Source organism: Larus michahellis, chromosome 1 (assembly GCF_964199755.1).
Source record: "Larus michahellis chromosome 1, bLarMic1.1, whole genome shotgun sequence".
In the NCBI taxonomy this organism is placed as follows: Eukaryota; Metazoa; Chordata; class Aves; order Charadriiformes; family Laridae; genus Larus; species Larus michahellis.
In genome coordinates, this window is record NC_133896.1 from 139,712,287 (window position 1) to 139,723,720 (window position 11,434).

The window sequence follows — 11,434 nt, forward strand, 5'->3', positions numbered from 1 at the left end:
AGCTCCTATCACTTAACATATTTAACCACACCAGAAACAAACAAGGAGCTTTCATGTTAAAATAAATGTCTTTAACACATACCAGTGCCATTCACAGATGTCCTAAAGATGGAAGATTCACACTAAATCTAATGGCTGTCACTTCTTTGAAAGGCATTCTGTCTGAGGTGTGTATAGCTTTGTTACATTCATGTCACTTCAGGCACACGAGTGACACATTGACTTTGTCTATAACTGCTGTAACCATCACAACATATAGCCATTGTCTCTGCAACCTTGTAATCAACTTGATCTGCACTTTTACTGAGCAGAATTGATTTTTCAACAGTTACAAATTAAATTAACTGGTTCTTGAATACGTATTGGTACCTTATTACTCCACAATGAAGTATGATAGGCTGAATTAGGTCATATATGATTAGTCAAAAGAACAGAGTGAATATGCAGAATAAAGTCTGTATGATTTATTTAGATTTTAATTTGATAAAGAGGCTTTCAACATCTTATTTGAAGACGTATTTTCCAGTGGACTTAACACATTCATGGAAAACTGTGCTAGATTCCATACAGAGTAACCACATACGATCAAACATCAAGTTGAAGGAAGCAATCATAGGAGTATTCCAAAGATGTGAAGATGTGTTTTGTTTCTTATTAATCTGCAAAAGAGAGTAAACAGTTAATGGAATTAACTTAAAATAAGAGGAGTACAGTACCAGCTGTATTAGGAATAATACAAAGGAAACCAGAACCTAAAATGTTGGGCAGAAAACAGCAAAATGAGAGTATTGTTGACTAGGTGTAAGCCTGTGTGGGTGAGGAATAAAAATTCAACCCCCCAGTATGCCGTGAAGATATGTCTGAAGAAAAACAGAAGGGATAATTTACATTTCTGTTTTAAAGACCTAACTGCCCAGAAGCATTAGTAATGACAGACAAACTCATGACATGAAGTTTCTATCCACTGTCAGTCCAGGGATTTAATTTAGGATCAGTGTTAGTACCTGACCAAGAATAAGGAGTGGGGCAGCTCTGCCTCCCCTTTCCTTTCCGCTAGCGAGCACTGTTAGCTCAGTGCTGCTGACTGTTAGCTCAGTGTCGATCCCGGCAAGGCGTACAGCCTTTGCATGAGAAAGGGATGAGGCAGGAACCTCATCCCAGGAGCTCTGGATGAACAGTATTTCATTTCACCTAAAACCAGCTGTGTGCAGTTTGAACTTCTCAGCTTTCCGTAACAGATCTTTGTAAAAGATGATTCATCCTGTATGCATTAGTCTCCCACTCCTAATGCTAAGGTGAGATGAATCACCTTCTAGAGGTCCCCATATTTCTTTATGGATTACTGCATTTTCTTGACTGACTACTTGGTAGTTTTAGCGCATGCTATGTGCCTAATTTGATTAACTCTAAAACTGTTTTAGATGGCTGAAGTTAGGAGATTTTTATTTCACGTAACTAAACAGGATTCTGGTTTGTTCGCAGAGCAGTAAAATTGAGTGCCTCTCTTTATTTGAGACCCGTGGCAAATCTGCACTTCAACACAATGAGCAAAACACCTCTGAATTCTTTCATGCTGTTCCATGCATTTTTGAAAATCTCATCCTGCGCTTCTATATTCAAAGCTCTGTTAGATTTTAAATATGAAATACCCTGCATGAAAAAGACAAATGAGAATTATGGTCCCGACACTGCAAAGTTTTATATGTGCATAATATTACTAATTTTATATGTCGTTGCTTAAATACTAGCTATATGAACTAGAATATAAACTTATTTCGATCAAGAATACACAGCAATAATTCTTCAGACTTTGGCACAGAAAATGATCACTGAAAATGTCCTATTATGCAGAAGGAAGATAAATTTATAAAAGAAAATCTAGCTAATAATAAGACAATAGTCACTTGGAGAACCCCTAGAGATACTGTGAAGAAAAGTGAGCAGAATGACAGAGAACATGTCATGCCATGCCACTCTCTACTAAGGTATGTGCATTGATACACGAGAGATGTAAATCTTACATGGGTCTGTAATCTCACTGGACCTTTTTGGTTTGCTTATTTCTTTGCCCTTTCTTGAGAGAGAACATGAAGGTCATAGTCTGCACAGAGAAGCCTTGTTAAGCCTGGCCTCAGTAGTACAGATGGTAGGAGTACAATGCATAGCAAGTTGACTAACCAGGCACAAGGTTTACATCCACAAGTCCCACTACAACACAGCCTAAGAACGGCTTCTCTTAGCTTGTTCTTTAGTATAAACTATTAATTTGAAACTCGTGGCAGGAAAGCTCTGGTAAGAATTATCTGCTGCCCTCAATTATTCATTCTGTAATGATGAGAAGGAGAGTGAAGAATGGTTCATTAACAGGACAAGGACAGTATTGTCAAGTTTCTCCAGGGCCTGTTGACAATTGCGTTATTTTTTTTTTGCCTTCATGTCCTTAATATTTAAAGCCACAATGTCTCATAAACTTGCTAAGTAGCAGCTTCTCAGTGGGATTCATATTCTAGCAAGTTGGCTCAGACTTAAACATTTAAACAATATTTTAAGCACAGTTGCTCCTGGGGTTTGATCCCGTAAAGCTCAAGCACAGAGTGTTGCCCATGTAAGAGTACAGTTAATAAAAGTTAATAAGCAGGAGAAGGAGTTACAGGGAACTCAAAACCACACTAATAAACCCATTGCTTTCTAACCCCCCAAGGATGAGAAGGAAGATCTAAATGAAGAGTACATGGCTTACCTGCCTCATTAGAGTGACTGAGCAGTTGCAGGAGATTATTCACAAAGACTGACTTTAGCCAGAAGGTCTAGTTTCCTTAGGTTCCCTCAATAGTCAGCAGGTGATTGCACCTGAGAACAGGAGAATACATCTAACTGTAGGTACTCTCTATACCCGTTTAACCCAGGAGCTGTTCTTTCCATACAGGCAACAGAGAGAGCTTGGGGAATTACTTCTGCATATAGCTCTCAAAGTTTTAAGCACCATCCTCACCTAAGACAGTACTCCCATTTAATTTCAAGTATTTATGAGTGAACAAAGAAGGCAGGGTAGGGTCTTGAAACTCACTGCTTTTCACACTTACTGTGAAATTTTCAAATTTACCTTCCATAATTTGCATGCTGTTTTCTAATGAATTTTCATGGTGGAAATGTGAGGTTAAAATTCTTTTTTCAGTCTTGACGGTTATAGACCTGCTGCTCAACATGGGTATTACAAAGCACAGTGGAGCACTGCAGACAAAAAACAGTCATTTGTCTTGCAAGGCAAGTATTTGGGACGTATGGGAAATAAGCCCGCAAACATCAGTTTGTCACATTGTCTCAAAGGTCAGTCCATCTGCAGGTGTCCACTTGGCACACGTGAGTCACAAGCAAACGTGAGGAAGCTCTGTCCGTACTCCAAGAGAAGTGCTGTGCCAAGATACTTTTTTAGGACTGGGCCTATGACAATGTCTTACGCTTCTCATTAAGCCTCACAGAACTGGGCTTAGCACCATACTAATCAAAGAAGTACAGCTCTTGGTCAGGCTTCATCCCAGGCAAGGCTGGCTCATACCTACCTGGCATGTATCATGTAAATACATCCTGAGTGCGCATCTGCCTCTGAGACAAACAATCTGGTGCTTTCAAGTCCATGTCTGTACTGCAGAGCTTTGTCAAAGTAGCTTGCTTTGTTATGGGTCGGTAGTTTCAATGCCGCAGTTTCAAGAAGTTTCAGTGAAGGGTCTTCTGGGTCAGACACAAAGGTATTCTGACACCCAACTCTCGTTTCAGTCTTGGCTATAAGTCAGGAAGTGCCTTATCACTAAAGAACAAAGAGGGCCTTCCTAAATTGCCTCCTGCCTGGCATATCAGAAAGGAAGATAAAGATAAGCTTCTGCACATTCTCCGATATTTGCATAGTAATTTAGCATCTGGCTTACTATCATAGACAAAGGCACAAAGGAAGTTCCCTGTATGTCTTATTCCTCATATGACCATGTAGTCATACTCCTGATCACTTGTCCCTATTAACTACTGTGACACTTGGGAAATGAGTCTAACCTTGATATTTTTACAGTGGCACAGGAAATCATCTGTCTTTCTATTGTGTGCCTATATATCTAAGTGCTTGTCTTGTCTTTGTTGCTGAGTGAGAAGTTGTTTTAAGCAACTGAATGACTGAGGTGGTGTGCAAGCAGCCCAAAGTGGGACAAATCACATGCAACATCCTGCAATACTGTCCCTGGGATCTGGGTTGGACCCAGGGCTGATGGCTGGGCTGGTGGCAAGATGGTAGGAATCCATGTACATGCAAACTTCAAAGAAGATACTATGTCATTGTCTTTCATCTGACCTATCAAGGCTGTGCTGCAACTTGTTCTAAATTAATCACTAAGTCAGTACCATTGGGTAACTCATAAAACAAACAAACAAACAAACCCCATAAATATTGGTACTTTATAAAGATCTAAATCAAATAATACTGGGCAGCTGGCCCTTAACAAGAAGCATAGCGGTCCAGACAATGGGAGTTGCTTCTGAATCCATGCCTGTCTCATGAACCATATTTGACAGATAAAATCCCTTAAGCTTATGACAGTGTCTAGTCCTAGAGAAACAAAAACCTTTTGAAGGCTCAGTAGGCTGGCTCCTTTTCCGAGAATGATGTTTAATCACAGTTAGGTGAAAATCATCAAAGCCTGGTTAAGGATAACAAAAAATAATAATCGGGGAACTAAATAGGCCATCAGTAGCATCCAGGAAGTTCTGTATCAAAACTAACCTACATATTCCAGCAAACACGTCACTAAGAAAAATAGACAGATGAGCGGACAAAGTTCAGGCCTTGGCACAGGGGTCTGCAATGTGCTCTTGGTTATTCTGCTCTTCTGAACATGTGATTCATATTGTTTATATTATTGCTTGGAGTACTGAGCCCCCTGGGGCCTCGGCCATGAACCAGAGTCCCATTGTGCTGCTTGCTGGAGGATCACAGAACAAAAATAACAACCTCTGCCTCAGAGAGCTCACAGTGCTAGCGCTGTGCAAGGGAGGACCAACAGGCAGGTTGGATGCATAAATAAATGAGACAACACCCATCTGCAAAATGGCCAGTAGAAACCGTGTTGCAGAGGCTTCACTGTAGCCAGAAGATTCCTGGGCTTCAGAGCAGAGGTCTGCTGGAGAAAAGGGCATTCACAGGAGACATGTCTCAAGTTTGAAGACCAAACTTGTCAGGTTATTATCCTCTGTTATGTCTCTGTTTTTAACTCTCTGTAAAATGGAGGTAAGGTTAGAGCCCATCTTCAAAGACTGTGGTGGAGTCTGACTTGGCTGGTCAGTGTTTGGCTGATCAGTGATTAGAAAACTACAGAAGTTCAGAACCAGCTGCACACCTCAATTTTGAGAAGCAGGAGCCTAAAAATAATTCATTTAAAGCTAGGTGTGCAAATACAAGGAACATACATAGCCAAGCAACATCCATCCACCCTCTAGGTTTTGAGGGCACTATAATTTAAGTAACAATGTCTAGACAGAAATATGAAAAATTAGTAAAGATAATCTGCCACATCAAATTATTTGAGAATTTGATGCTATCTAGCTTGGAAATTCATGAGATCTAGTGATCTTTTGCACAAGTGTTCCCCTCTTTCCACAAGCTATCACAGATACATGTGATTTTATCAGAAGTTCACATGGCTTCAGCTTCCTGGGTTTTATAGATATAGAAAACTTTTTACCTAATTCTAGATAGCTAAAAGACACTTACCTAAAATAGCGCATGACCAGGATATCATAAGGTAACTCAAACAGTTTTAGGTTCTTGTGTTTATGCACCTGAATTGAGCCCTAGCTGGCTGAAGTGCCGCATACGGCTTCCTCCCCACTTACCAGCAGCTTCATTTGATATATAGGATTACCCATTCTCTCTCACACTGTGTACAGATTGGGTCAGGCTCACAGTATGAACTATTTATTTGTATTGCTCATGCAAGTGAAAATGAGTCTTTTTGGTACTTCTTGTTAATTCCATACGTAGTTATTAATTTTTCCTTTCTCATGACATTTTCTGTGGGCTATTCTGCTCTGATTTTAATAAATGTTAAGAGAAAGCAATGTGTGTAATACTACATAGGAAGCATGTCTGGGTGTCCTGTATCTTTTGAATTTGGCATTTAAGATGGCCAGTACTGCATATTATCGGGCAGGTCTCTTTCAGAATTGTGCACAAACAAGAAGGGCAGAAAAACAAAACTGATCACTCATGATGAGCATGAGCGCAGGTATTTAAGTCTTTCCCGACAGCTGGAATTATTTTCTTTATAAATCTATTTATGTCATGACAAACATGACAGCACATTTTCACTTTACATCATTGTAAAGGGATGGAGGCAGCTGTGGTGCAGAGGGGTGAGTAATGTAATAACTAGTCCACAAATAATCCAGCCTGCCAAACACCGGTGACAAACCTCATAGTTCGGAGATGTGCTTCAGACCAGCATGCAGGAGAGTCAGTGTTTCTCTGAAGGTTACCCAAGAACTTCTGCAACTCTGCTCTGGAAATCATGAAAATCAAGTTTCTTTCCAGACAGCTGGTGCTTCTCAATTTTATCTGCGGAGAAAAGGCAGAAATAGTTCTTTCTTCAAAGTAACACTCCCAGATGAAGTCAAAGCACAGCCAAATGCTAAATGCAGTAACAAAGCTCACTATCTTTTCCTTGAAGCACTAATAATTATTATTTTATATATTTTTTTAGCAAATGTTAGGCAAAGTTTATTTGGCTTTTAAGATAACTGGGGGTGGGACCCAGGCCTGGACAATGCCTGACGCAGCAACGCCACACCACCAAACACCACCAAGAACCCAGTGTCAAGGTCATTTTATTGTGTGCAAACCTATTCCTAACTAAGCTGTGAACAGATAAATGCAGAAGAAGATGTGGTAATGCTTCAGTGGTTTTTAACCACTTCTTTTCCCTATACACCTGTAAAATGTCAAGCAGATTGTAGAAACCTATCGAGTAAATTTTCCTTTTGCTAAGCTGCTCTGGTTTCCATAGCAGTTAAGGTTCCCTGCTGTGTGTCAGGAGGCTGCTTATATTCTCTGCTCCCTTACTCTTGCCTTGAGATCAGTTATAAAGATGTTGACGTGAAGCACATGTAGAAGAGAATCAAGTTATACCATCTCTGAACGGGGTCTGGCTGTCATGCCAGCTACTGCTTACCGAGGCAATTAAATGAGGTGCTACTTCTTCTCTTAAAATTAGGTGACATAGTTGAAGCTTGAACGATATCCAGGCACAGTCTCTCCATCACTTTCAGACAGAGATAATGACATCAGCCAAATCCTGACACAGCTCTGAATATTTACTGCCTTTTTAATAAACTGGTGTGAAGTCCTGCATGCACTGCAGAGTGCTGAGGGCTTGAGGTTTATGGAATTTGTTTTAAAAAGTGCTTTTTAACTTTTTACCTGAAACACAGAATAATAGCATGTATCCTAATTAAAATGAACTGTAAAAGTGCCTCTGAAGCAGAAAAATAATTTTCATATTTAAGCACATTTGAAGATCCAATTAACCTAAATTTGTCCTAAATTTACAGGAAAAAATGAGTCTAGAAAGATTATTTGGAAGATGGATCATCTCCATCAAGGGTCACATATCTTGTTGGTGTCAACCCCAGTCTTAAAAAATGACACTTACAGAACCAGGAGCCAGTAATTTTCATTTCAAAGATCTCCATCGCTTCTAAAATTACTTAGTGCACTAACACTGAAGTATTCAACAGCACTGGGTTACATATTTAAAGGTTCTCAACTTGTTCTAATTTACATTAAAATATAACAGGATCTTTGTAAGGCATCCAGGTGGCCTATCTGGAGGAAAAGAATTCCAGAACTGATGAATTGTTTGGTGTCCAGCTACTTCACCAAGCAGAGGAGAAGAGAGAATAGTATTTTCCTTCTTCCTTATCCCTCAGAAAGCTTAGAACTAGAATATGTGTCAAGATAGACATTTTTCTCCCTGCTGCATGAACAGACCAGTCCATTATTTTGCAGCTCTTGAGTACTGGGCTGCTAGCAATGACACTGCCTTAAAGAACTGGGAAACTCAAAGCTATTTCTGTGCTGAAGAAAAGGGAGAGAATCAGAAAGGCAGGTATGGGAATAAACACAATAATGACAAAGTCTAGGGTTTATGCTTTTAAAATACCCTTGATTTGTAATGTAATTTTCAATAAAATTATTTAGAGTGCACTGTTCTTGCTTACAGGTAACTTTATTAGCTCGCTGTCAAAAACAGATTTTTGATATTTTGCACAGGAAAATGGTTATAAACACAGGTCACAGTTTGCTTTTGTGATTAAATTCTGGGCAGATGACTGCACACATGAGCAACCACAACTTACATGCAAGAATTAAGAATTAGTCGACTACTGATGGAGTTTCTGATCCTTATTGTGTGCTGTTCAACAATTTTAAGCAGATCATTTCAGAACAAAAAGCAGCTATGAAAAGAGAATTATATCAGACTACAAAGCCAGCCCATCACACTCCATCATTGCATTCTTGTTTACACTACCTGAAGATCTGGCTGTTGATTTTAGCTACTCTTTGTGCTTTCAAAGACTTCACTACTTTTCACCTTTTGGCCACAAGCCCAGAGTTAACTTTAGGGAAATTAAGTTATTTTCCAGTCTTTACCAGCACAAAAGTTGCAAAGGAGCTTGGATGCTAAATTGCATGGCTTTTGATATGCTTCAGGGGGGCTCAGAACATACCTTTCATGAAGTCATTAAGGTTCTGCTTCACCATCCCAAAGTCCCCTTCCACAGATGTCCTGCCAAAGGCACTGCTGTAGCCATTATAGCATATTTCAGTAGAAAGACAGAGTGAACTTTCTTTCCCCAAAATTCTTCTTTTCCATTGCAAACTAATTAAGACAGAATCAGAGTCAATAATGAAAATCATCAAACCGTACAAAACAGCACCTGAGTCAGGGCAGGAGGAGCAAACAAATGTGAGGCTCTTCATTAAACTTGGGAGTCATACCACTCAGGGTCTAGAGTTATCAGAAAAGCTTGCTCAAGCCTCTGTCAATCTGGCTGACGTGAACATTTGGTATTGGCTCAACGTGCACTGGGAAGATTTCAGCAACTGAAGATATAAATTATTATTGGTATCTTGGGTATGTAGGCAAATACATTCCTCCTTCTTCAAGGAACTATGAAAAAAACCCACAAGAATTTGTCACTTGACTTTTGGTTTTTTTAGGAAACATTCTTCATATGGCATGTTGCTAATTACTGCACCGCACATACACAACCTGCATAATGATGGAGTGAGTTCTTCCTTAAATTAAACCTCAGAAGGTATTTTAGGCATTTGCTTCATAAAAAAGGAGACATATCCTTTCTCTATATCTTTTGGAGCACAAGAAATGTTTCTGCAATGGAACAATATAAGTGAAATTTTCAAAAAGGCATAGAAGAGTTAGAAGCATGAAATGAGAATTGATGGGAAAATCTCACGGCACAGTTTTTCATTACAAGGCACCATTTTGCTGGAACAAAGACATTTCAGAGAAACACATCAAGTTTTGTCAAAAGCTCAATGCTTACATTGGTTTTCTCATTTCAGTTCAACAATGCCATCATATTGTAACGAGGTAAAAATATTTCTTCCACAGAATCATTTCATCAGCTCCATGCATTTTTACATACATTATTTAGTATTTTATTCTTATATTTGCAGAAGTCTCATTAACTATGACAATACTGTCTTTAACAGTTGTATTCAAAAGCATTCCACAGTCTCCCAAATAACTGATAGCCCATGGCTCAAACTGTATATAAGCCGGGATCATACTTGAATACATACTGTTCTCCAATCTATCTGCATGCAATTCTCCACCCTGATTGATTTCCTGTGTGGGCAATCAAGGGATAACAAAGAAGTGCCCCCTGATTTTCTAATTGGAATAATTATTTTTCGTAACCTAATATGACCTCTTTGGTTTCCTTAAGATGATTTGGGCCATAGGGACTGAAGAAGTCATGGCTAGTTTGGATTATAAGCAGAACCAAATGAAATGCCAAATCTTAAAATTGCTGGGTGCACAGTCAAATGTACTACATTTGATTAATTGCATCATTTTGTCTAGAAAAATCAATGTTTCTAACACAGAAGACGCTTTGAGATACCAGAGAAGAGCAGCACGGGGCTGAAATTAAAAGCTATCCTGGAGCCTGAAAACTATTCCATACGTAGCTTTATGATAAATTTTACAGAAATGTAAGCGCTCAAATGCTGAATTAAGTGCCTTAGTACCTTTAAGGACTTGGGCTTTGTCCAGATATTAATTTAGGTTTTGGTTTTTGTAACTATGCTGGTTTAGATTTGGCAGCTGCTCTGTCTTTCTCTGAATGACGTGAAAGGAACAGAAGTTTTGGGGGAATTAGAGTGAGGATATTATACCATACCATGAATGAAACATTCTTATTTTGCATTCACATTATGCCCGGGTAACACAGAAACCCACCCAATTCCTGATATGGGCACATGGCAACATTTTCTTGCACTTCTACTCAGTTTCAGTGATGCAGCTTCCCCTCCTGATTTTTACTGAATAAAACTGCAGAAAGAGTACCTGTAGATTGGCTGAACCTAATTGCAAGTAAAAGTCACTTTGGGAGGACAATGCTGACTGATGGGTGCCTACGAGACTCCTGATTGCACTGAAGATGTTGGATCTGACAACATGAGGCAATTATCCTCTAAACCGCTAGTATAATTATAAACATGGATGTGCCTTGTCAGAGCACAGCAAGGGGGCTGCCCACTGAGGCCAGACCTGGGGTCACCCAGCTGCATGTGCCAGAGCAGGCTCTGAGCAGGGGCAGCCTGAGCTGATGCAGGGCTGGGTGTGCTTTTCTTCACCCTCATGGATATTAGCTTTACGAACTCGCTGTCTCTCTTTTTTATCTGCATTAAAATCAGTTTCCATTGATAATGAAGCAGAAATGCAAACAACAATATATAGGTTTGGGGATTTTGCATATTCGTGTCCCAGCACTAATAAACAAAATGCATAAAAAGAGTTTCCATGATATTTCACTTGGCATAGATACAAAGGAATAAAACTTTATACCTTGGCTGAAGCAAACATTTTGTACAAAGTGAAAGATGATGGTAAGACAGGACCAACTGCTTCCACAGAGCCGAAGTGAAAGAAAATTTTCCTCCCTTATCTGAATTCTTGAGGAAAAGAAGGTCAGGGAGGGTGGCAGAGTCCATCCCCCAGCCTTACAATTTCAGAGGAAAGCCCAGTGCTCCCCTGGGCACTGGATCCGCCTCTGGGCTGCAAAGTCAGCGGGAAGTCATAGACCACTGTGCATCAGCCAGTTAGTGCTGTTCAGAGAAGCATTATCTGGCTTTTTTCTCTTTTAG

General features: G+C 39.7%; 1 long non-coding RNA gene across 1 annotated transcript; it reads right to left on the reverse strand.

Moving 5' to 3' along the window:
• Positions 1-449: 449 nt before the first annotated feature.
• LOC141737893 (uncharacterized) lies at positions 450-9,048 on the reverse strand. The gene is made up of 4 exons (XR_012585266.1): positions 8,767-9,048; positions 6,453-6,595; positions 2,741-2,850; positions 450-659 (listed from the first exon to the last, which is right to left on the reverse strand). It is a non-coding gene; the product is annotated as an uncharacterized LOC141737893 (long non-coding RNA).
• Positions 9,049-11,434: the final 2,386 nt, after the last annotated feature.